Source organism: Ovis aries, chromosome 12, assembly GCF_016772045.2.
Source record: "Ovis aries strain OAR_USU_Benz2616 breed Rambouillet chromosome 12, ARS-UI_Ramb_v3.0, whole genome shotgun sequence".
Taxonomy (NCBI): domain Eukaryota; kingdom Metazoa; phylum Chordata; class Mammalia; order Artiodactyla; family Bovidae; genus Ovis; species Ovis aries.
Window position 1 is genome coordinate 44,640,838 of NC_056065.1, and position 24,552 is coordinate 44,665,389.

Consider the following 24,552-nt stretch of genomic DNA (forward strand, 5'->3'; position numbering starts at 1 on the left):
GCACTTTTCTCTGTCTGACACAAGGGCCAGGAAGACAAGTAATTAGCTAAATATGTTTTATTCACACACTCACCATGTATTCATGTAATATAAATAATTACTATATAATGTGTCTGTCTCCAGTATCCCTCCAGAAGACCCAAAGCATTCTTTTGACTTGGTGACTATGATTTATAGATCTTGCCTCTCAAATATAATCAACATCTTAACTGCTTCTTCTTCCTAAAAATAGTTTAGATTACATTTCTTTAAATATATGTACCATACACTTAAGGTCCTCCCTGGTGGTTCAGTGGTAAAGAACCCACCTGCAGTGCAAGACATCGGGGTTTGATCTCTGGGTCAGGAAGTTCCCCTGGGGAAGGAAGTGGTTACACACTGCGGTATTCTTGCCTGGGAAATCCCACAGACAGAGAAGCCTGGCAGGGTACGGTCCTTGGGGTCGCAGAGTTGAGCATGACTGAAACGACTAACACTTTCATACTTTCACGCTATACTTATCCACATGGTACTCACCTACTAATTGTCCAGTCACTCAGACTGCACTTGCAACTGGTCCCTTTCACCCTGAAACTTGCTTCCCTGTGCTGCTCCTTTATTTGGTAATCATAACAAATGCTTAGCACATTAGGGTCCTAGATAAACACTGAAGTAATCACAGATTCTATCCTTGACAACCACCAACTTCAAAAATCAGTTGCCTTTGTACCTCAAAATAGGCAATACAAATCATAATAACTTGCTGCTATGACATTTACATAGGGCTTCCCTGGTGGCTCAGTGATAAAGAATCTCTTGCCAAGCAGGAAACTTGGGTTTGAATACTGGTCTGGAATGATCCTCTGGAAAAGGAAATGGCAACCCTCTCCAATATTCTTGAGTGGAGAATTCCATGGACAGAGGAGCCTGGTGGGCTAGAGTCCATGGGGTCACAAAGAGCTGGACCCCACTTAGAGACTGAACAACAGCAACAGCAATGACATCTCTCTGCAGCACATGCGTCTTAGCTGCATGAACTCAAGCTGTGAGTTCAGGCCAGTCAAGGTGTGTTGGGAAAGGCAGATCAACTGGACCCAGGAAGTTGGGGGGTCACTGTGTTCTTGAGGGCCTCAGGCAATGTCCTAGGCTCATTCCTACTGACTTTCTCCTCCCTTAGTGAAAAGACTTCCACCCCCTCCTTTTCGCTTAATAGGAATTATCTTTACCTATGCTAAAGCTGAAACTCCAGTACTTTGGCCACCTCATGCAAAGAGTTGACTCATTGGAAAAGACTCTGATGCTGGGAGGGATTGGGGGCAGGAGGAGAAGGGGATGACAGAGGATGAGATGGCTGGATGGCATTGATGGCTGGATGGCATCCCTGACTCGATGGATGTGAGTCTGAGTGAACTCTGGGAGTTGGTGATGGACAGGGAGGCCTGGCGTGCTGTGATTCATGGGGTCACAAAGAGTCGGACACGACTGAGCGACTGAACTGAACTGAACTGAATTTGTTCTTACTTCTCAGTCTGTGGGTTTCATTGTTTTGCAGGCAGTTTCAAACTCTGGGGGGTGCGGGGTGTGGGAAGGAAACATCCCCACTGCAAGATAGCCATGGTAGAACAAGGGTAGTGAGGGTGGTACCAAGAAATGACAGGAGTGACAGCTAGGACCACAAAGAGTACTGTCAATGCAGTACATCCGTCCGCATTGAGTACTGTCTCCAGGACATCTGCAGACACAGATCCATGTGGCAGAGAAGGTTCCATGAGCTTTCAGGAAGTCATTATAATGGCCCCTCAAAATTATGTTTGAAAGGATGACACTTGAGGACATTGAGCTAAGGGAGATAAACCAGCTACAAAAAGACAAATACTGTATGATTCCACTTCTAGGAGGTACTTAGAGTGGTCCAATTCATAGAGACAGAAAGTAGAATGGTGGTTGCCAGGAGCTGGGGAGGGGAAATGAGGAGCTGTTTAAGGGCAAATAGTTCCAGTTTTGCAAGATGACTAGAGTCCTGGAGATGTAAGTGCAACTTTACTGAGGTAATTGTTGTCACTGTTCAGTCACTGAGTTGTGTCCAACTCACTGTGACCCCATGGACTGCAGCATGCCAGGCTTCCCTGTTCTTCACTCTCTCCCAGAATTTGCTCAGATTCCTGTCCATTGAGTCAGTGATGCTATCTAACCGTCTCATGCTCTGCCAGCCCCTTCTTCTTTTGCCTGCAATCTTTCCTAGCATCAGGGTCTTTTCCAATGAGTCAGCTTTTGGCATCAGGTGGCCAGAGTTCTGGAGCTTCAGCTTCAACATCAGTCCTTGAGCTTCACCATCAGAATTGTGGTGCGAGAGAAGACTCTTGAGAGTCCCCTGGACTGCAAGGAGATCAAACCAGTCAAAAAATCAACTATGAATATTATTGAGATAGAATTTATACAAAATAAGATAGATATACTTTAAATGTACAATTTGTTGACTTTTGACAAATATATATTAATAATATATCCATGTCACTGCAATCACAATGAAGATATAGAACTGTATCAAGGGACTTCACCTGTGGTGCAGTGGTTAAGACTTCACCTTCTAATGCAGGGGATATATATTTGACACTTGACCAGGGAGCTAAGATCTCACTTGCCTCTCTGCGGAAAAACCAAAGCATAAAACAGAAGCAATATTGTAACAAATCCAATAAAGACTTTAAAAAATGGCCCATATCATAAAACAAATCATAAAAAACCATATAGAGAACATTTATAACACTCCAAACTTCTCTTGTGTTCTTTCCCAAGGCAAACAGAGATCTGCTTTCTAGGCTCAAGTTGTCCTTCCTAAAGTGTCACATGAGTAGAATAATATAATAGATACTCTTTTACACCTGGCTGCCTTCACCTAGCACATTTTTTTAGAAAGTCATTTATGAGAATCATTAATTTGTTTCTTTGTATTGAGTAATAATGTTTGCATGGATATATCACAATTTATTTATCCACTCACCCGTGGATGGACAGTCTGGTTATTTCTAGTTCTTTGGCAATTATTATGAATAAAGATGCTATAAACATTTGTGCGCAAGTCTTTCTATAGACACGTTTCATTTATCCTGGATGAAGAACAAGGAGTGGAACTGAATCACACACATAAGTTTATGAGAAACTGCCAAACTGCTTTCCAAAGTGATTGGACAAGCAATATGTGACAGCTCCAATTCTTCCATTCTCTCATCAATGCTGGTATTATTATGCTCTCAAATTTTAGCCATTCCAATGAATGTGTGTGGTTTTTCTTTGTGTTTCCCTGATGTCTAGTGATGTTGAGCATTTCACCTGCTTTTGTATTGTAAATACCATCTCCAAGTCTGTGACTTACTTTTTAATTTTCTTAACAGTATTGTGGCAAGAGAAAAAGCTTTAACTTTGATGGAGTTCATTTTTTTAAATTTATTTTATTTTCTTTACATTTTTAAATTGAAAGATAATTGCCTTACAGAATTTTGTGGTTTTCTGCCATAAGTCAACAAGAAACAGCCATAGGTACACCCATGTCCCCTTTCTCCCGGACCTTCCTCCCATCTCCCTCCTCCTCCCACCCTTCAGCCTGTCGCAGAGCCCCTGCTTGAGTTCCCTGAGTCATACAGCAAATTCCCATTGGCTATCTAGTTTACATATAGTATTGTAAATTTCTACCTTACTCTCTATGTACACCTCCCTTTCTCCCTCCTCTCTCTCCTCCCACTGTGTCCATAGGTCTGTTCTCTATGTCTGTTTCAATGGACTTCATTTTTAAATTATTTTATGGTTCATGTTTTTGTGTCTTAGTTAAGGAATTTTTGCCTATCCCAAGAGTTCAAAGATTTTTCTCTATATATTCATCTACAAGTTTTGTGCTAAGAGACATGATCCATTTCAATCATATCTCTTAACTTTGTGTAGGACATAAGGTAAACATTAAGGCTCCTATTTTCCATGTTGATATCTGTTTTTTTTCTGCACAGTTTGTTGAAAAGACTCTCTTTTCTCCCAAATGAGTAATCCTGCCCACTATGTCAAAAGTCAGTTGACTAAATATATGTGAGTTTATTTTTAATACTCTATACTATTCCATTGACCTATGTGTCTGTCTTTATACCAGTACCACACTGTCTGATTATTGTAGCTGAATATTATAACCTAAAATCAAATAATGTGAGTCTTCCAACTTTGCTCCTTACCTTTCAAAATCTTTTTCATTTTACTGGATTCTTTCCATTTCCAAATAAATTTTAGAATCAGCTTCCCAGTTTCTACAAAAAGTCTGCTGGAATTTTAGCTAGGGTTGCAGTGAATCTATAAATCAATTTGGAGACAATCGACATCTTTTTTTTTAAACTGAGTCTTCCCATCCAAGCACATGGTTTACCTATTTATTTATATCTTTTAGAATCTCTCATAACAATATTTTAGAATTTTCGGTGTGCTGATCTCGTATATATTTTGTTAAGATTATCCCTGGGTGCTTCATGATTTTACTAGCTATTAAAAATAGCTTCTAAATAGCTATTGTAAACAATAACATCTGAATTTTCAATGGTATATTGTTTATATATAGAAATCCAATTGATTTTTGTAAATATATTGGCCTTGAATCCTGTAACCTTCGTCATCATACTCACTCAGTTAGTCATATCTGACTGTTTGCAACCCCATGGACTGTAGCCTGCCAGACTTCTCCATCCATGGGGTTTTCCAGGCAAGAATACTGGAGTGGGTAGCTGTCTCCTACTTCAGGGAATCTTCTGACCCATGAATCAAACCCAAGTCTCTTGCATTGGCAAGTGGATTCTTTACCACTGCGCCACCTGGGAAGCTCTCCTAATACCTTACTAACTTCACATCTAATAACATTTTTTTGGAAGATTTCTTGGGATTTCCTACATAAAAATTTTATTATCCATGAATAAAACTAATTTTACATCTTTCTAATATGTATACTTTTAAGTTCCTTTTCTTGCTTTATTGCACAGATCAGGATCTCTAGTAGAGTACAGAATAGGAAAGATTGGATTGGATAGCCCTTTCTTTTTCCCAGTCTCTGGGAAAAAGCATTCTGTGTTTCATCATGAAGGATATAGTTAGCACTATGTTTTCTGTAGATATCCTTTGTTACATTGATGAGATTCCTTTCTATTCCCCATTTTCCATCAGTTATGAATAGGTACTAAATTTTGTCCAAAGTTTTCTTGGCAGTGTATGACACTGATTTGGGGAATGCATCCGTGGAGATATGTGGAAAAGAGTTAACATGGCAGTCCTGAGACTGCTGTACTTTGAAGGGTCTGTTTGTAAGATTGCCCTTCGGCTGTCAGCTGGGACATAGGTTTTGAGAGGTTTCCCACCATTCTCAGAACTGATGAGTGGTTCACTGTGCCTAAACTGTTTTTATAAGCAATGTGGTTTATGTTGAGCACCGCCTTTTGTTCTAGAAGTCTGGAATATTGGTATGTGCCAAGCAGAATGCCTATGTGACTAGCCCCCCAAAAAAACCCTGGGCAGAGTCTCTCCTGAGCTTCTCCAGTAAGGAGTATTTTATTGTGTGTTGTGACAACACACTGCTTTAGGAATTAAGTACATGAGTATGACTATATGCTGAACCCTGAGTTCTCAAGAATTATTGAACCTGAAGGTAGTTTGGGGACCACCAACAGAGCATAGATTTGTCCTTTATTCTATGAGTCATACTTGTTGATTTTGAAAAATTAAATCAACCTTGAATTTCTGGAATTTTTATATATATCTTCCTTATGTATTATCTTCTCTGCCTCTCTCTTCCTCATATTTATATATATTGAAAGAGAGTTTGTTAATGTATTATTAATGGTGAATATTGGCCTATGGTTTTCTTTATTAATAATATTTTTGTCTGGTTTAAGTATCAGTGTAATCCTAGCCTCATAAAATGAGTTGGAAATGCTACCTCTCCTGTTTTCTAAAAATTTATGTAGAATAGGAATTATTTCTTTCTTAAATATTTGATAGGATTTTCCAGTGAAGTCATTTAGGAAGAGTGTCTTTTTTGTCAGGGTTTTTAAATCACAAATTTAATTTCTTTAATAGATGCAAGATTTTCTATTCTTGAATCAGTTTCAATAACTTATATCTTTCAAAGAATGTGTTTCATTTTAGTTTTCAAATGTATTGGCATTGAATCGTTCAAAATATTCCCTTATAGTCTTATTATCTATAGGATCCAAGGTGATATCATTCCTGATATTGGTAATTTGTGTTTCCCCTCTTTTTTCATCTTTTTTTTTAAAATTAGGGTATAGTTGCTTTACAATGTTGTGCAACAAAGTGAATTAGCTATATGTATCCATATATCCCCTCCCTCTTGGCCCTTCCTCCTGATTTATCCATTTAATTAATCTTTTCAAAGAACCAGCTATTAGCCCCATTGATTTTTCTCTATTGTTTTTACCATTTTCTGTTTCATTGAGCTTCCACTCTTCTCTTTACTTATGCTTATGTTTGGTTTAATTTGCTCTTTTTTTCTGGTCTCTTAAGGTGGAAGCTTAGATATTTAATTGTAGACATTTTTTTCTGATATATGTATTAAATGCTATAAGCATCTCTCTAAGCAGTGCTTCAGTTCCATGACACAAATTTTGATATATTGTGTTTTAATTTTATTTAGTTCACAATGTATTCTAATTCCTGCTATGATTTCTTCTGAGACTTATGGTTATTTAAAAATGTGTGTAATTAAGAAATATTAGACTGAGTAATATTCCATTGTATACATGTATCACAACTTCTTTATTCATTCACCTGTCAATAGACATCTAGGTTGCTTCATATCCTAGCTATTGTAAAACAGTACTGCAACAAACATTGGGGTGCATGTATCTCAACATGTTCCTCTCAGGATACACGCCCAGGAGTGGAATTGTTGGGTCATATGATAGTTTTATTCTTAGTTTTTTAAGGATTCTCCATACTGTTCTCTACAATGCCTGTTATCAGTTTCAGCCATGAAAAAGAACATGAGTCAGTCCTAATGAGCTGGATGAACCCAGTGCCTATTATACAGAGTGAAGTAAGTCAGAAAGAGAGAAACAAATAACATGTATTAACACACACACATAGAGAGAGAGAATCTAGAAAGATGGTTCTGAAGAAACCTATTTACAGGGCAGGAGTAGAGATGCATACATGAGGACAGACCTGTGGACACAGTAGGGGAAGAAGGGGGTGGGATAAATTCAGAGAGTGTCATTGGAACATATGCATGACCACATGTGGAATGGATAGCCAGGAGGAATTTGCTGCATGCCACAGGGAGCTCAATCCAGTGCTCTGAGACAACCTAGAGTGGTTGGATAGGGTGGAGGTAGGAGGGAGGTTCAAGAGGGAGGGGACATATGTATATCTATGGCTGATTCATGTTGATGTGTGGCAGAAACCAGAAACCAACACAATATTGTAAAGCAATTATCCTCCAATTAAAAATAAATTAATTTAAAAAAGAAATACTAGAAATTTTATCTTCCTAATATTTAGAGATTCTTCAGAGATTTTTCTGTCTTATGTTATTATTGTTTGATTACTTAATTTTAGCTAAGTTCCAGAGGCAGGGAATTGGTAAAAGTTGGTACAAATCCTTGGCTGTTAAACTATTGAATTTACTTAGCCAACAGATTTTTTTTTTCATGGCTGCTGCAAAGGTAAATTTCAGACACATATTCCGAATTAATGAAATTTTAATGAATGCTGACATTTAACATTATATGCTTTAAGTAAAACTATTAATGATTTTTAACAACCATTACATTTAAATTAAACACTCAGGATCTTGTGCTTTTTAAAACTTTTGAATTTTAGCTAGATGGATCATTAAATTTAAAACAAACAAAAAAATCTCTAAATAGGTGGAACACAGAGGTTTTTAGAGCAGCCAAACTGCTCTATGTTCTTTGTTTGATACTTATCCTTATATACATTTATCCAACGTCAAGAGTGAACTCTAATATAAACTATGGACTTTGGGTGACTATGATGGGTCAATGCAGGTTCATTGATTGTAACAAAGGTACCACTCCAGTGGGGGATGCTGATGGTGGAAGAGGCTGTGCATGGTGGGGGGTGGAGGAGGAGGGGGCATACGACCTTTCTCTACTTTCTGTTCAGTTTTGCTGTGAACTTAAAACTGCGGTAACAAATCAAGTCTGTTTTTAAAAAGTAATAAGATTTGGTGACACTCCAAATGCTAGATTAATGTTCCATACTATTTTTGCATCTTTTTTCTGCTACTAAATCATTTCAGTTTCTCTAATCCCATGTGGTTTCGAATGTGACTTTTAAAAATCTCCCCCTTAAACTTCAATAAGCTTTGCCGGGAGTGACAGTAAAATTACTTAGATTAAGCCCATAATATTTCAGAAATGAAGCATTTTGAGGGCTCAATCAAGTCCCCAGGATGTGAATCAGCTATTAAATTAACATCTTAAGGAAAAAGTTCCCCCTTCCCTCATCACTCACTGCTTTCTCTGCTCAGAGTATAAAATCAGCATTTCATGTGTTGTCCAGCTGTCTCTCCTAGGAGTTCACTGGAGCTTGGTAAATAATATCAGAACTGAGTCATTTATGGTTGAATGACACAGAATGAAGAATAAATGCCTTGCAACCAGTTCCTGTTGCCTAATATGGACTAAGAAATAGACACTTTAACTAAAGTGCCCCACCTGTGACCAAGTGAACCTTTCCCTACAAGGGTGTTGATCTGATTTCCTGATCAAAAAGGAATCCAAAAATACTTTAAATGATCTGTCTGGACCTGAAAGCAGGCCTATTTTCTTTGCTCAAGGGCCTTGTCAACACGAGTCTACTGGGTTTATTCCTTGACTAACTGAGGGTATTTTGCCTTTTTTCTTTTTTGAAGACTTTCAGTTAAAGCTGCTGTTTTATCCTAACAAAATGTCATATGGCCCAGCGGTCCTACAGGTGGCTAGAGTTTATTGCATGGGGAGCAGAAACAAGATAACTGAAAACAGAGAACTCATATTTAGAACTTGGCAGGGGAGGAGGGGTGCGGGTGGGTGGGAGTGGGGAATGGCAGTGGTATTTTAACAGGTTTTTTGTGTTTTTTTCCCAAAACAACTATCCATTCTGCTGTGACTTATAAACTCCCAAAGAGCAATATTTCAGATAATTTACATCACTAGTCTCTAGGCCTCCTTACCCACTAACAAAGGAAATTTCTTCAAGAAGTAGGACAAATGAGGGTAGGATGACAGCTTTCAGATAACTGAACTAAACTTTAAAAAGCCATAAGGAAAGGCAGTCCTTCTCCTAGGAAATGACAACAGATTAATAAACCAGATGACTCATAAACTGCTTTCAAATTGCAAAACTGATAATGAATCACTGAAGAAAAACTTTAAATCTCCACAAATCTGAGTTCCCTTAAAAATTAGCAAATGCAGCCTCTGCTGTTCATTAGCATATTCTCATTCACCGACCTGAAATAACCTTTGGATGATCTTAAAATAGATCAGCTTCTGCAAAACAGTGCTTGGAAATACATGTTTGAAAACCTGATTTGAGTTCTAGATTTCTTTTGAATGAATCATAAGAGTCTGGATGATAAAAAGAATTATGTTTAGAAAAATGTATTAAAACAGACATTGGATAAAAGAACATTGGACATTTCTTTTAGCAGAAATCTGTGTTTCTGAATCTTTCTTCAGAAGGCAGTTCCCCTGAGCTAAGATGCTAGTTGAAGAGCAACATGGTAAAGAGGAAGTGGCCTTGACCATCACAGCTACTGATTAACAGGGAGAAGTGTTAAAAGTAGAGATGGACAAGGTGGTTCATTAGGTAAAAAGCCATTAAGAATAGATACATGTATATGTATAACTGAATCATTTTTCTGTACATCTGAAACTAATACAACATTGTTAATCACCTATTCGTCAATGTAAACTAAAAAGTTCTTTAAAAAATTGGCCACAGGAGGGATTCTGCAGACATCAGAATTTCTATCACACTGTTTAAGAATCTACACTATCACAAGATATTGAAGAATCTACACTATGCTCTTTCAGAACTGGAAACTAACGGATGACCCAAGAAGGCTCCCAAGACGTGGTGAATAATGTCCACACGGAGATGATTTTAATTATTAACTTCAGAGTAACCTTAGACTTTCGTCCAACTTCAGGACCAAATGAGGAAGGACAGTAGTAGCAAAGATGGCATATTATTTAATTGCCAGAAAGGTTTGGAGACGTTGAAGGCAGATAAAAATAATAATGAGTGTTGGGAACTTTTTTCATGTTTATGTAAGGACAGTTTTACTACCAGTAGTTAGGAAACTGAAATATAAATAAACAATAAAAATTTATCTAGACCATGTAAACATTATGGGTTTTACAATTTGACCTGAAAATCTCCTAAGAGTTGCTTGCTGGATGTCCAAGAGATAACCTCTTTGGATTTTAAACCCCAAAAAGGGAAGGGTGGATAAGAAAGGATCTTGAAACCAAATGGTCCTCAGCTCCAAAGTCTATATGCCCAAGAGGATTTTAAATTATCTTTACTTTAGGGTAGAGGTAAAGTAGATGTCAATATTTTTCAATCAGCCTAAAGGTTAGTCTGTTTTTTCTCATGGGACAATTGCAGAGCATTTATACCCTGAAGACCCCGGTTTCAGTCCCTATTCTGCCACTTACTAGTAGAAGGTTCAGGAAGTTATGCAACCTCTCTGAGCCTCAGTTTCCATCTCTATAATGGGGGCAATAGGAACTTCCCTGGCAGTCTAGTGATTATGACTCCAAGCCTCCACTGCCAGGGACCCAGATTCAATCCCTGGTTGGGAAATTAAGATCCCTCAAGCTGAGCGGCCTAGCCAAAAAAGAAAACAACAACAACAAAAAAATATATATATATATATATGGAGGCAATTAAAACATCTCACATTTGTGAATAGAGTAAAATATGTGAAAATCCCATGTGGGCACACCATGAATGTTGAGCCGATGTGAATCTTAAAGCAAGCAGGAATCATTACTTTCCATCTATAATATTTCATGGTTACAGTATTTTTTTTAAATCATGATTATTCAGAGAAAAAGCTATACTTTCAAAGTCATTACCAAAGATATTAGTTTAAAAGATTGTATCTGTAAGACAGCACTTATTGTTGTTTAGTCACTAAGTCGTGTCTGACTCTTTTGGGAGGCCATGGACTGTAGCCTGCCTGGCTCTTCTGTCCATGGGATTTCTCAGGCAAGAATATTGGAGTGGGTTGCCATTTCCTTCTCCGGGAGATGTTCCTGACACAGCGATCAAATCCGCTTCTTCTGAGTCTCTTGCATTGGCAGGTGGATTCTTTACCACTGAACTACCAGGGAAGCCCAAAGACAGCATTGTACAGCCATAAAAGATTCTAAATACTCATCTGCAATCCCTTGTAATCACCTTAGCAACTGTGATGGGTAAATAAATAGGTTTTATTGTATGGAGAGAGCAGAAACTGTCTCTGTGTTGACCACAGTCTTCTGACTATAATAAATACAAGTACGCATGGAGACGAGTGTTTACAAGGGATTCTGATGTTTTCCAGCCTCCCTCAGTTCAGCTCACTCCCCTGTGGAAAATGTCGCTTTTACTGACCACGGGTGAGCTGCCAGCCCCTTCTGATTTATGGCCTTTTCCTGTGAACTGCCTCTCTCAGCGCTAAAAGCAGGATGTTATGTTCATATTTGTTTTACCTCTCCGCTCTCACCAGGAGTTTAAATCTACTTAGATTAAGAAACCAAAATCTCCACTATGCTCTTTGATCTTTGGTTGAAGTTCAGTGTGTCAACCTACTCACCACCTAAGGACCCTTTGCCCTTCTCCTCACCTACAAGGATGGTGTGGAAATCACTGGATCTCAGAGAGACACACCAAACCAGCTCATGTTTGGGGAGTGGACATGTCTCCCTATGAATCCTTGGGGGCTCTCATGAGAGTGCGGCATTCAAACGTTTAGATTCCCTTCAAAAAAAAAAAATATATATATATATATATATCATTAAGTCTCTCCCAAGATTTAAAAAGTGAAGTAGATGGAGTGACTTCATATTTGAATGAAAGAGGCAGTTCATCGGGTGGAGTTAATAAGGGCAGAGGTGAGTCATGGAGTCCTGGGTTGTGAATATAATTACAGCCCATTTAGAAACAAGCACGTATATACACGACCTTTATTCTCCACTAAAGCTGCACAAACGCTCACTTCCAACCTGACATAGAAAACCCGTGGAAATACATCCAAACGACAGGAGCCAGACATCTGATATGTCCCGAGAGATTAGACGGTTCTGAGCAGATGAGGAGTTGAGAAACACCACGCTCCCATTAATCACACACCTTGAGGGTGCGAGGGATCCAACCGCCAGCAAGCTGCTCTCTGCAACTCAGGTGGTATGAGTGGATGATAACACCCCGCGTTGAGATGACATCTCTCAAGTTCCCTATTCCGTGATGTCATCATTTTCCAGCTTCACGTTGACTCAGCCCTTTGGAGAAATCGTTACCCCTTCCTTCCCTTCAATAATCCCTGCTATTTGGAGGCTTTTTCATGGTACATAGACCCCTGAGTTGTGTTAATTTTCTTCTTTGACATCTCATGCTCACCTATCTCTCCCATTATGTTCTGTCCCCACTGATCCTCTTTCTTCACCTCTAATGCTATTTTGATAAGGCTCCCCATTTGGCTTCCTTTCACTCTTGAGTTTATCCCTTACATGGCTGCCAGCTTAGCATCCCCAAAATGCTCTTGGCAAATGTCATGGCTCAGCTCAGAGATTACTAGTACCTTCCATTGTCTGCAAACTCCTTGACCTGATTTTCAAAGACAAAATCCAGCCCACATCTACTTGGCCAGATTTTTCTCCTGGAACTCATTCACTCCAGGATAACTGATGGCTGCCCCTTCTTAACATATCCACTGAGTTTCAGGCCTGGCTCTTGGCCTATAAAGTCTCCTCTGTACCTTTCCCAGTGCACCCTCTCTGAGCAGCCTTACCCAACCATCACTTGTCTTCTTTATCTGTTCAACTTGAACGCACAGTTGGCCACACACTCAGACACCAGCTCTCGCACAAAGCAGCCCTGATCCTCTGAGCCAGAGGGACTGTCCCCACCCCTAACTGCTCATGACCGCTTGTGACACACACGTATCACCAACCGCCTGATCTGAGAGTTATTTCCCTGTTAGATTATAAGCTCACTGGCGATAGGGACCACGCCTTACTCATCTTTTTTATGCCCTGCAGTGCCCAAGGCAATATATGATTGAAAAACTATCTGTTGAAGGAGTAAACAAAGCAGTTAAGGGGCCCTGCCAGAGCAACAGACATCTCGACCCCAATTCATAGAACTCCTTGGTGCCTTCCCTAGAGCCAAGCTCATGCTGGTTATCCTTCAACTTTAAGAAAGAGCCACCATTTCACAGAAACAGTCTAGACAAAATCAGTCAGAAACAGTGGAGGTAATTTTCTAGAGTCTTCAGACAGCTAATCTTGCTTTGAAAGGTAGCAAAACAGAAAAGTTTAAAGTCTTATTTATTATTTTTATAATATTATTATTATTATTTATATAATAAATTTATTTATAATAAATTATTATTAAATTAAATTATAATTTTATAATAAATTATTAAATTAAAATCATAATTTTATAGATTATAATAATTAATAATATATTATAATTTTAATAAGTTATTATTAAATTTATAAGTTGTTGTGTTATCTGTTATTTTCTATATTAAAAAGTTTTCTGAATTAAAAAAGAAGGAAGGAAGAAAAGGAAGGAAAGAGAGAGAAGAAAGGAAGCAGGAAAGGAGGAGGATAAATCAGGGTCCATCTCATTATTCATCAGAAGTTGTGGCCAGTTATATGAGATTTCACAATTTTGTTTGAGAAATTAATGTGTAATAAAGAAAATAAATATCACGTATTTCAATATGCCTATAATTATCCAGGACATACATGTTAGAGGTCAACTGCCAGTGTTTTGAACACGCTGCTCAGAAATACGAGTTATCTGAACAGTATGCTGCTGCTGCTGCTAAGTCGCTTCAGTCCTGTCCAACTCTGTGAGACCCCATAAACGGCAGCCACCAGGCTCCCCCATCCCTGGGATTCTCCAGGCAAGAACGCTGGAGTGGGTTGCCATTTCCTTCTCCAATGCATGAAAGTGAAGTCGCTCAGTCGTGTCCGACTCTTTGCGACCCCATGGACTGCAGCCCACTAGCCTCCCCCGTCCATGGGAGTTTCCAGGTAAGAGTACTGGAGTGGGGTGCTATTGCCTTCTCCGTCTGAACAGTATGGCGGTTCTTTAAAAAACTAAAACTAGAACTACTATACAATCCAGCAATCCCACTCCTGGGCATACATCTGGAGAAAATCATAATTTGAAAAGATACATGTGCCCCAGTGATCACTGCAGCACCCCAGTGATCATTTACAATAGCCAAGACATGGAAGCAACCTAAGTATCCTTTGACAGGTGACTGGATAAAGAAGATGTGATGCATATATACAATGGAATGTTACTCAGCCATAAAAAAGAATGAAATAATGTCATTTGCAGCAACATGGATGGACCTAGAGATTATCATACTGAGTTAAGTAAATCAGACAAAACCAAATATATGGTATCACTTGATGTGAAATTTAAAAAAAAAATCATACAAATGAACTTAACTTACAAAAGAGAAACAGACTACAGGCTTTGAAAAAAAACTTATGGTTACCAAAAGGGAATGGTAGGGGAGAGGGACAAATTAGGATTTGGGGATTAACATATACACACTACTATATATAAAATAGATAATTGACAAGGGAACTCTACTCAATATTCTGTATTAACCTATATGGGAAAAGAATCTGAAAAATAATTGATGTATATATAACTGAATCACTTTGCTGTACACCTGGAACTAACACAGCATTATAAATCAGTTATACTACAATATAGACGTCTTCTAAACTTTTAAAAACACAAGCTATCCTAGTCAGATATAACAATGGAGTATTAATAAGGGAGAAGATGTCACATGTACCGAGTACCATATCCTAGCACCAGGAGGTGACATCCTTCAACACACATGCTCTCTTTTTCCTTCATCCTCCTAAAATGTCCATCCCTTTATAAGTAGCAATGCAAAATCTCTGGTCAAATACATCAAAATGTCCTGAAATTAAATGTCATCTCCCCCTTACCACTCATCTCTTTCCAAGTTCACACCAGTCGTCTCCCAATCGCCCACAGTTTTTCCTGTCCATGAACATTTTGGTGCTAAAACACCATGTGTTTCTTATAATAACGAGTCTAATTGGTCCCCACCACAGTTCTATGTCATGTGGATTTCAAAGACACTCAGAGTTACTTTATGACCATCAGATTATTAATGTGCTATTAATTGACATGGTAATTCCATAAAGTAATTAACAATGATGCTCTCCACTGAGGAAACTAAAACTCAGAAAGATTACATCATCATCCCCAGGATACTACAAGGTCAAAACAAGACCATAACTGGGAAACAGCGTCTTTTAATTCAGTGCTATATTTGGAAGACGATGCTTCCTTATCTTTGCTCATGGTGTGCTCTGAAAGATACAACAGGAAACCAGGAGCAGGACATTTTTTAAAAATAATGCTGTTTTCTAAAAATAGCATCACACATTTAATCCCCAAATATTCGGTTATCTGAAAAATTACTGGCTGTTATTTTTTCTTGTCTGGGGAGATCTGACCTGTTTTCAGAACCTGGAGACTCTTTTCCTTCTTCAGAAGAGTTTGTGTGCTTCCTTCTCTGGTTCAGTAGAGCCTCTTAACTGCTCTCTCTACTTCGGGTGCTGAGATACAGTTCAGATCATGTCACTTCTTAGCTCAAACACCTCCAGCGGCATCTTCCATCTCTAAGAGTAAAAGCCGAAGTCTATGCTGTGAGGCCTTTTATGATGTGGCCCCAGATCCATCTCTAGCCCCATTCCCAACTGCTCTCCCCATCAGTCAGTATATTCCAGCTATGCCCTTATGTTCCTCAGGCACACTCCTGCCCCAGGGCTGTAGCACATACTCTTCCCTTTGTCTGGAATGTTCTACCCCAGACGTCCATATGACTCATATACTACAGATATCTCGGCTCAAACGTCACCTCTTCCATGATGCCGTCCCTGACCACTTGATCTATTATTTCAACTGCCTCCTTGCCTCCACCCTGGAATACTTAAGATCCTGTCTTTGCCTACTTTTTTTTCCCCCAGCACTTAACACTATCCAACACACTATACTGATTTATCTTACGTGTTGTCATGACCCAGTACCTCAGTCCAGTGAGCACAGTAGAACAGAAACACACATCTCTGTGTGGGGGTCGCTGTGTGCAAATGTGACTAACGCTATCATAAACTGTGCTCTATCCCTTTTATACTACTGTCAAGCACTATTACAAAGTCACTTGTGGTTGGAATTACTTTAAAGCTCAGAATACTATTAGTTTCCGGTGAATAATTCCAAGAAACATGGTGCTTGGGGGAGAATTAAAATGTTTTCAGAGCAGCACAAAAAGCTGCCTGCTTTGGATCCAGGGGGAAAAGACTATGCTGCTGAAGTCATTTTCCTGTTTAGGAAACCACAGTATGCAGCTCAGTAGATATTTGGAGATTTACTGTACTCTGATTCATTCAGAATGAGATTCCACATGATAATATGTTTCTTTAAAGTGTTTTGGAAGAAAGTCATTTCCATTTCAGCTCATATTTTTTTATTTAAAGAAACGTACCATTTCCAAGTTTAGTAGTTACTGTATTCTACCAAAAAGATTTTTATAAGTTTCTCAAAAAGATTTTTAAAAACTAAGGAGCTTGAGAGCAGAGTGATGAGGTGATGGCTGGGATGTGGGATGGAGAAGAGGTTTAAATTCAACTATTCAACTAAATTCAGCATCCATTGAGTGCTTTCCATGGTGTGTCCCCAAGCAAATTATTTAGCCACAATTTTGACTTATTTTGTGCATCTATAAAGAGTTGAAGTGGGGATTTCCCTGATCCGGTGGTTGAAACTTTGCCTTCCAATGCAGGAGGGTGTGGATTCAACCCCTGGTTGGGGAGCTAAGATCCCACATGCCTCAGGGACAAAAAACCAAGACATAAAACATAAGCAATATTACAACAAATTCAATAAAGACTTTAAGAAATGGTCCACATTTTAAAAAAATCATTTTAAAGAAGTGTTGAAGGGGTCTGTCACCTATACAGATGCTGACTGTGTATATCCCTTTTACCTCATGAAATCAAGGTGGACACAGCCCTTGACTGCTAGTTCAGCCCTAACTCTGCTCCTTTCTGCATCTTAGCAGCTGGCTCCAGAGATGCGAGTTGGCACCAATGGACTAAATCCTTCCCAGTGCCATCTTCCGTTTGGCAGTAGAGCTCTGGGCCCTGTGTCAGTTTCCATTTTGGCCTTACTAACCTGCTGATCCCAGTCCAAAACCCTGAGCTTTCATGACAACTACAAAAACCAATGCGCAGTGTTACCCATCGGAACTACTGGATTTGAAGATCACTGCGTATCTCGTGAGATTTGGAGGAAGCAAGTGAGACGACGATTGAGAGTCTTCATGGAAAGTTCTCTCCAATGGCACCCTCATATATCTTGAGTGCCCTAAAATACACACCAAACAACCCTCTGTTTTCTTCGTGCCTCTGTTTCCAAATGTCTAAAACAGTAACTTAAAAATAATACATGTTCACTGAACCAGGTTTTTGTTGGATGAATTTTTCAATATTGAATATCTGATGGGATATTTATCTGTCTATACAAAGAGAGCTTAATCATCTTTCAACACTGAGCTTTTTGAAAGAAAAGCACTATGCATTTATGCAAAAGGCAGTGTGATAAAGCTGAATTATTTAAAATAATTTAAAATGCATGAACCATGGCCAGAGGAATCTGAAGCACCCGATGAAAAAAGGCTAACTTCACAGCCACAGGAAACCTTCACTTTTTATCCCTGTATTCCAAACATTGATTATCAATAAACTGTGGTATGTTTAAACAATGGAACTCTACAGGCAATAACAGCAATAAATATTGCAACATGGATATATTTCAAAAAACCCTGTGCTGAGTGAAAGAGGCTTTACACAAAAGAGTTCAGTTAGATGTTTCCATTTTTATGAAGTTCTATAACAAGCCAAACCAATAGACAGTGGAAAACAATTAGAATAGCAATTGTCACCAGAGGCTGAAGCAAGAGGTAATTGGATAAGAGTCAGAGGATATTGTGAGGCTATGGTAAATGTTGTGCATTTTGTTAGGGATTTGCATTAAACAAGTGCATGCATTGTCAAAACTTACCTGGTGGTACACTTAGGATTAATGCATTTTATTGTATGTGGAGTTTACCTTAAAAGAAAAAAGTAAGCATACATGAAAACTGAACTCTGATTAACGATGGGCATGCTTTAGCGTGTAGGGGCAAAGTGTACTGATGGGTGCAACTTACTGTGAAGTGCATCAAAAAGCAAGACTTGCGGAAAAAAGAAAAAGGAAGAAAAATCAAATTAAAAAAGTAAGATTTGTATGAGAAAGGAAAGATATGTGGAAATGTTCATGGACCTGCTCGTTTCTGTAAAAGAAATATAGGAAGGTTAAATCAGAAACAACTGAGGGCTTCTCTGGCGGCTCAGTGGTATAGATTCTGCCTGCCAATGCAGGAGACACAGGTTCAATCCCTAGTCCAGGAAAATCGCACCTCCTGTGGAGCAACAGAGCCCGTGCAGCACGACTGTCGAGCCTGTGCCCTAGAGCCTGGGAGCCGCAGCTGCTGAGCCCACGTGCTGCTACTACGGAAGCCCAAGTGCTCTAGAGGCTGTGCTCCGCAGCAAGACAAGCCGCTGCCGTGAGACGCCCAAGCACTGCCACCAGAGAGGAGCCCTTGCTCGAAGCAACTGGAGAAAAGCCCGTGCACAGCAGCAAAGACCCAGCACTGCCAAAAATTAATTGATTAACTAATTACGTGTTTCAAAAAGAAGGAGGAACAAACGAGACTGGTTATCTGCCAGGAGTAGATAGAATTTGGTGGAAAGAACGTATATTTCTTTATACCCCTGACTTACTAGTAATCTTTTATTTATTAATCTATTTATGTGTTTATTTGGCTGCATCAGGTCTTAGTTGCAGCATGCGGGATCTTCATTGTCAGATGTTCCATTGTGGTGCACAGGCTCTCTAGCTGTGGTGCACAGGCTCAGTAGTTGTGGCCCAAAGACTTAGTTGCTCCACAGCATGTGGGTTCTTAAGTTCCCCGACCAGGATTCAAACCCATGTCCCCTGCATTGCAAGGCAGAGTCTTAACCACTAGACCACCAGGGAAGTTCCTAGCCCTGACTTTAGAATCACAGCCAAGTTTCCTGCATTGCTCTCCCCTTCCAGGTAATAAATATAAATTTTTTTAATCAATCAGATTGTGAAGGAAACCCCAAATGGAATACAAACAGTAACAAATGAACGTAATCATATTAGAAATGAATAACACAATCACACTGAAGAGGGTGGTAAAGAAAAGGATTAAGTGAAGGAACTTTGGAAAACAGTATTTTGTCTAAGTCACTCAGTCATGTCTGACTCTTTACGGCCCCATGGACTGTAGCCTGCCAGGCTCCTCTGCCCATGAAATTTTCTAGGCAAGAATACAGGAGTGGGTTGCAATTCCCCTCTCCAGGGGATCTTCCTGACCCAGGGATTAAACCTGTGTCCCTTGCATCGTGGGCAGATTCTTTACTGCCACTGGTGGTCCAGTGGCTAAGACTCAACCCTCCCAATGCAGGGAGCACTGGTTCCATCCCTAGTCAGGGAACTGGATTCCCCCATGCCACAACTAAAGATCCTAACACAGCCAAATAAATAAATAAATATGCTTTTTTAAAAAGTCAAGATTATTAAAGACAAAGACTGGTGAACTGTCATAATTGGGGGAGTCTCCATCTAGTCAAGGCTATGGTTTTTCCAGTGGTCATGTATGGATGTGAGATTTGGACTGTGAAGAAAGCTGAGTACCGAAAAATTGATGCTTTTGAACTGTGGTGTTGGAGAAGACTCTTGAGAGTCCCTTGGACTGCAAGGAGATCCAACCAGTTCATTCTAAAGGAGATCAGCCCTGGGATTTATTTGAAGGGAATGATGCTAAAGCTGAAACTCCAGTACTTTGACCACCTCATGCGAAGAGTTGACTCATTGGAAAAGACTCTGATGCTGGGAGGGATTGGGGGCAGAAGGAGAAGGGGACAACAGAGGATGAGATGGCTGGATGGCATCACGGACTCAATGGAAGTGAGTTTGAGTGAACTCCAGGAGATGGTGATGGACAGGGAGGCCTGGCATGCTGTGATTCATGGGGTCGCAAACAGTCGGACATGACTGAGCGACTGAACTGAACTGAAGGAGACATAGCAACTAAATGCTGTGTTGCTAAATGCAGTTTGCACCAGCAAAGGGCATTAGTGGGGAAATTGATGAAATTCAAATAAGATCTGTAGATTCATGAATAATATTTTGTTAATGTTTTATTATCTGGCTTCAATCATTGTATTATGTTTTGCAAGACATGCTAACATTAGGGGAAGCTGGTAAAAGGTATTTGAGATCTCTCTGTATTATTTTTGCAACATTTCTCTAAGTCTAACATTATTTCAAAATGAAAAGTTAAAAAAATAAGACAGCTTGATGGGTAAATAGGTGGTTACATTACAAATAAATATATAATATTAAAATGCCAATTTCAGAATCTAAGTGATAAGTACAAATGTGTTCAGTTTGTACAATTTTCTCAACTTCTCTGTAAATTTGAAACTTGTAAAAATAAAGCAATGGAAACATCCAATTTTTAACAAACTGAATTTAACTTTGATTGAAATTTAAATGTATCTGGTCTTAACTGAAAATAAAGATCTTTGTCATTGTAAATTTGACCTGAGTCAAGTGGAATAAAGTGACTTGCTGATCAAGATGGCACAGAGGAGACCCACGATCTGGAGTTAGTAATCAAAGCAATCTAATCTCAGGACTTCCCTAGAAGTCCAGTAATTAAGAATCTGCCTTGAAATGGTAAAAGAGCATCACTGACTCAATGGGCATGAATTTTAGCTAACTCCAGGAGATCGTGAAGGACAGAGAAACCTTGGTGCACTGCAGTCCATGGGGTCACCAAGAGTCAGACATGACTTAGCAACTGAACGACAACAACAGGGAACTAAGATCTCACATACTGCAGGACAATTAAGCCCACGAGCCACTAACTAGAGAAGCCTGTGCGCTACAGTGAAGACCCAGCACTGTCGAAAACAACAAAAGCAAACAAACAAAGAAATCTAATCTCAACAACAAAGAATCGAGTACAGAGTAAGAGGAGGACATCCAAAATCCTGTACCTAAAAGGGGAATGATTGCCTATGTTTTTAGGTTCATGAAAAGGATTGCCTATATTTTTAGGTTCACAGAATCCTCTGGTTCTAGATGTCACTTTAGAGACACAACCTCATCAAGAAGCTCATGCTGCATGTCCTAGTCAAGGTCTATCCTGTGAGTTGAGGTCAACTTTATCAAGCTGCCGATTAGAAGAGGGAGGAGGTGGTAGCATCGGCCAAGTCAGGGCTGGTGTAAGTTGGTACAGTTGCCTTATTTAATATTATTTAATTGCTAGATAAACTGATTCAGTGAATCAGCCCCACAGTAAAATGATGTAACAAGCAATAAATCTGTACTGGTAACCTTTGGTGTTCTGTATGAATGTACATACTGTAACCCACATATTTATCACTGAACTCGGGAAACAGTGGAGTTGTAATGAGATACACACGTGTTCCTTGGAGACTGAGAATCAAGGAAGAACATGATCTTCATCCTCTAAAGATTCACAGATCAGGAAACGTCCTATGAGATAATTCAGAAAGCTTCTGTCTGGTTCCACGTACAGAACAGGAAACGCCAAATGTCTGATTCGGCCCTATGAGGGTAATTCCAAAACCTAGTCCTCCTGGGAATTCAGAAAGGAATCAGACTCAGAAGGTGGAGACTTCATCGGGTCTGAAACATATCGTCCTACAAGTGAACTGTGAGCACTTGAAAACTTCGTAATACACAAATAAGTTTCAAAGCTGGAATGGAACTGAAACACACTTTCCCAGGTTGTCTTTGAACATGTGTAGTATAAAATTTAGATATTTCAGCATAGAACCAACACACCATATGTGCAGAGAAGGAAATTTAATCCCTGATCATGACCCTTTCAGATGCAGTATTGGTGACAATTTTCTTAAACCCTCTTCCTCTTTTAGGGCACAAATGGAAATCTTCCTTACACATGATTTCATGTGTAAAAAGGATGTTCAGTGTTTCCAAATGAATTCTAGGTAGTTAATAATTCTGACTAATAATTTTAAAAAACAATAATAGCTAATATTCATTAAATGCCAAGTGCCCTATACTCAGGATTTAGATGTATTAATCCATTTAATAATAATAATTTCTTCCCCAAGTGCTAACAGGACCCCAGTAGGACACAGAGCTGACTTATCATTTATTGGCAATTCTAGCAGATAGAGTGATGACCGTGAGCATAGTGTTTGAGACTCCTCCACTCCTCCACAGCTTGCTTGATCTTTTTTTTTTTCCTTTTCTTGTACACACTGAAGGTTTGCCAAGGGTTGAATCAAAAATGAATCCAGCTGCATTTATTTAAAAACTGCCAAGTAGGGCCACTCCTCCAGGCAGTACTGTGCTATTCATTTATAAACCAACATGGCTCACTCAAACCACATGTCTCCCTCTGATTTTCAAAAAGCATGCATTTATAGAGAAAAGCCATTTTGTGACAAAGCTATATTCAAACCTAGAAAAGAATATCAAACATAAAAAGAATAGTGACACACAGATTCACTCCGATTCTGCAATAAGAATCTGATATGCTATTAATAATAATTTTTGAAAAGCAATCAAAGAATATTCCATTCTAATGGGCATTCCGTTCACATAATTTTTTAAAAAAAATAAAAGGCGGGGAGGTGAACATTAATCCTTTTCCGATCATCTTTTTCAGAAACCAATGAACTCTAATTCTTTTTCTGAATCAGGACATTTAAAAAGCATATTAGTTGGGATTAACATAAACACACTTTGTTATCGTTTAGTTTCTAAGTCTGATTCTTTGTAACCCCATGGACTGTAGCCCATCCAGCCCCTCTGTCCTTGGGATCCTCTAGGCAAGAATACTGGAGTAGGTTGCCATTTACTTCTCCAGGGGATCTTCCCAGATCAGGGATAGAGCCCAGGTTTCCTGCATTCCAGGCAGATTCTTTACTGCTGAGCCACTTGGGAAGCCTAAGTCAACTATATTCCAATATAATATAAAAAAATGTTAAACACATTTGATTCAATATATCTGACACATGATTTTTCATTGTGTCTTTCTTATTAAATGAGTCTGTTTATAAAGATGGTTTGGTGTTAGTTCTGTTCCTACAGCTGGACCACACTGTGAGGATTACTAACATGACATTTGAAGCACAGACTGGTGCAGGTACATTGTCTATAAGAAAATGACCTGGTTCTCCCAAGTGATAAAGCAAGTGTCTCCCTCCCTCACTTTACCACCCAACCAGCTCTGTTCCCAATGGTGGCGTGAACCACTTCGTGGATTCAGGAAAAAGACACTTGCTTAATAGAGCTTAAGCTACCCACTTGACATTTGGGCATTTTAAACTCCCTGACTCTGTCTCCAGCTGTAAAATTTAAAACTGAACTTTTCAAGCTTTCCTGGCGGCTCAGTGGTAAAGAATCCACCTGCCAATGCAGGAGACATGGGTTCCATTCCTGGTCCAGGAAGATCCCACATACCTCAGAGCAATGAAGCCCGTGCTCCACAATTACTGAGGCTGTGCTCTAGAGCCCACGAGCAGCGCCTGCTGAGGCCTGTGTCCCCTAGAGTCCGTGCTCTGCAGTAAGAGAAGCCACTGCAATGAGAAGCCTGTTCAGTTCAGTTCAGTTCAGTCACTCAGTTGTGTCCGACTCTTTGCGACCCCATGAATCGCAGCACACCAGGCCTCCCTGTCCATCACCAACTCCCAGAGTTCACTCAGACTCACAGCCATTGAGTCAGTGATGCCATCCAGCCATCTCATCCTCTGTCGTCCCCTTCTCCTCCTGCCCCCAATCCCTCCCAGCATCAGAGTCTTTTCCAATGAGTCAACTCTTCGCATGAGGTGGTCAAAGTACTGGAGTTTCAGCTTTAGCATCATTTCCTCCAAATAAATCCCAGGGCTGATCTCCTCCAGAATGGACTGGTTGGATCTCCTTGCAGTCCAAGGGACTCTCAAGAGTCTTCTCCAACACCACAGTTCAAAAGCATCAATTTTTCGGTACTCAGCTTTCTTCACAGTCCAAATCTCACATCCATACATGACCACTGGAAAACCATAGCCTTGACTAGAGGGACCTTTGTTGGCAAAAGTAATCTCTCTGCTTTTCAATATGCTATCTAGG

The 24,552-nt window shown here is 39.5% G+C and overlaps 1 long non-coding RNA gene across 4 annotated transcripts in view; it reads right to left on the reverse strand.

Moving 5' to 3' along the window:
• The window catches only part of LOC114117297 (uncharacterized), a 70,946-nt gene extending 54,858 nt beyond the window's left edge, over positions 1-16,088 (reverse strand). For all 4 annotated transcript variants that reach the window (XR_003591013.3, XR_009595696.1, XR_009595695.1 and 1 more), the window contains exon 1: positions 15,765-16,088. This is a non-coding gene — a long non-coding RNA (uncharacterized LOC114117297). The remainder of the gene's footprint in view (positions 1-15,764) is intronic.
• Between the last annotated feature and the right edge of the window lie 8,464 nt (positions 16,089-24,552).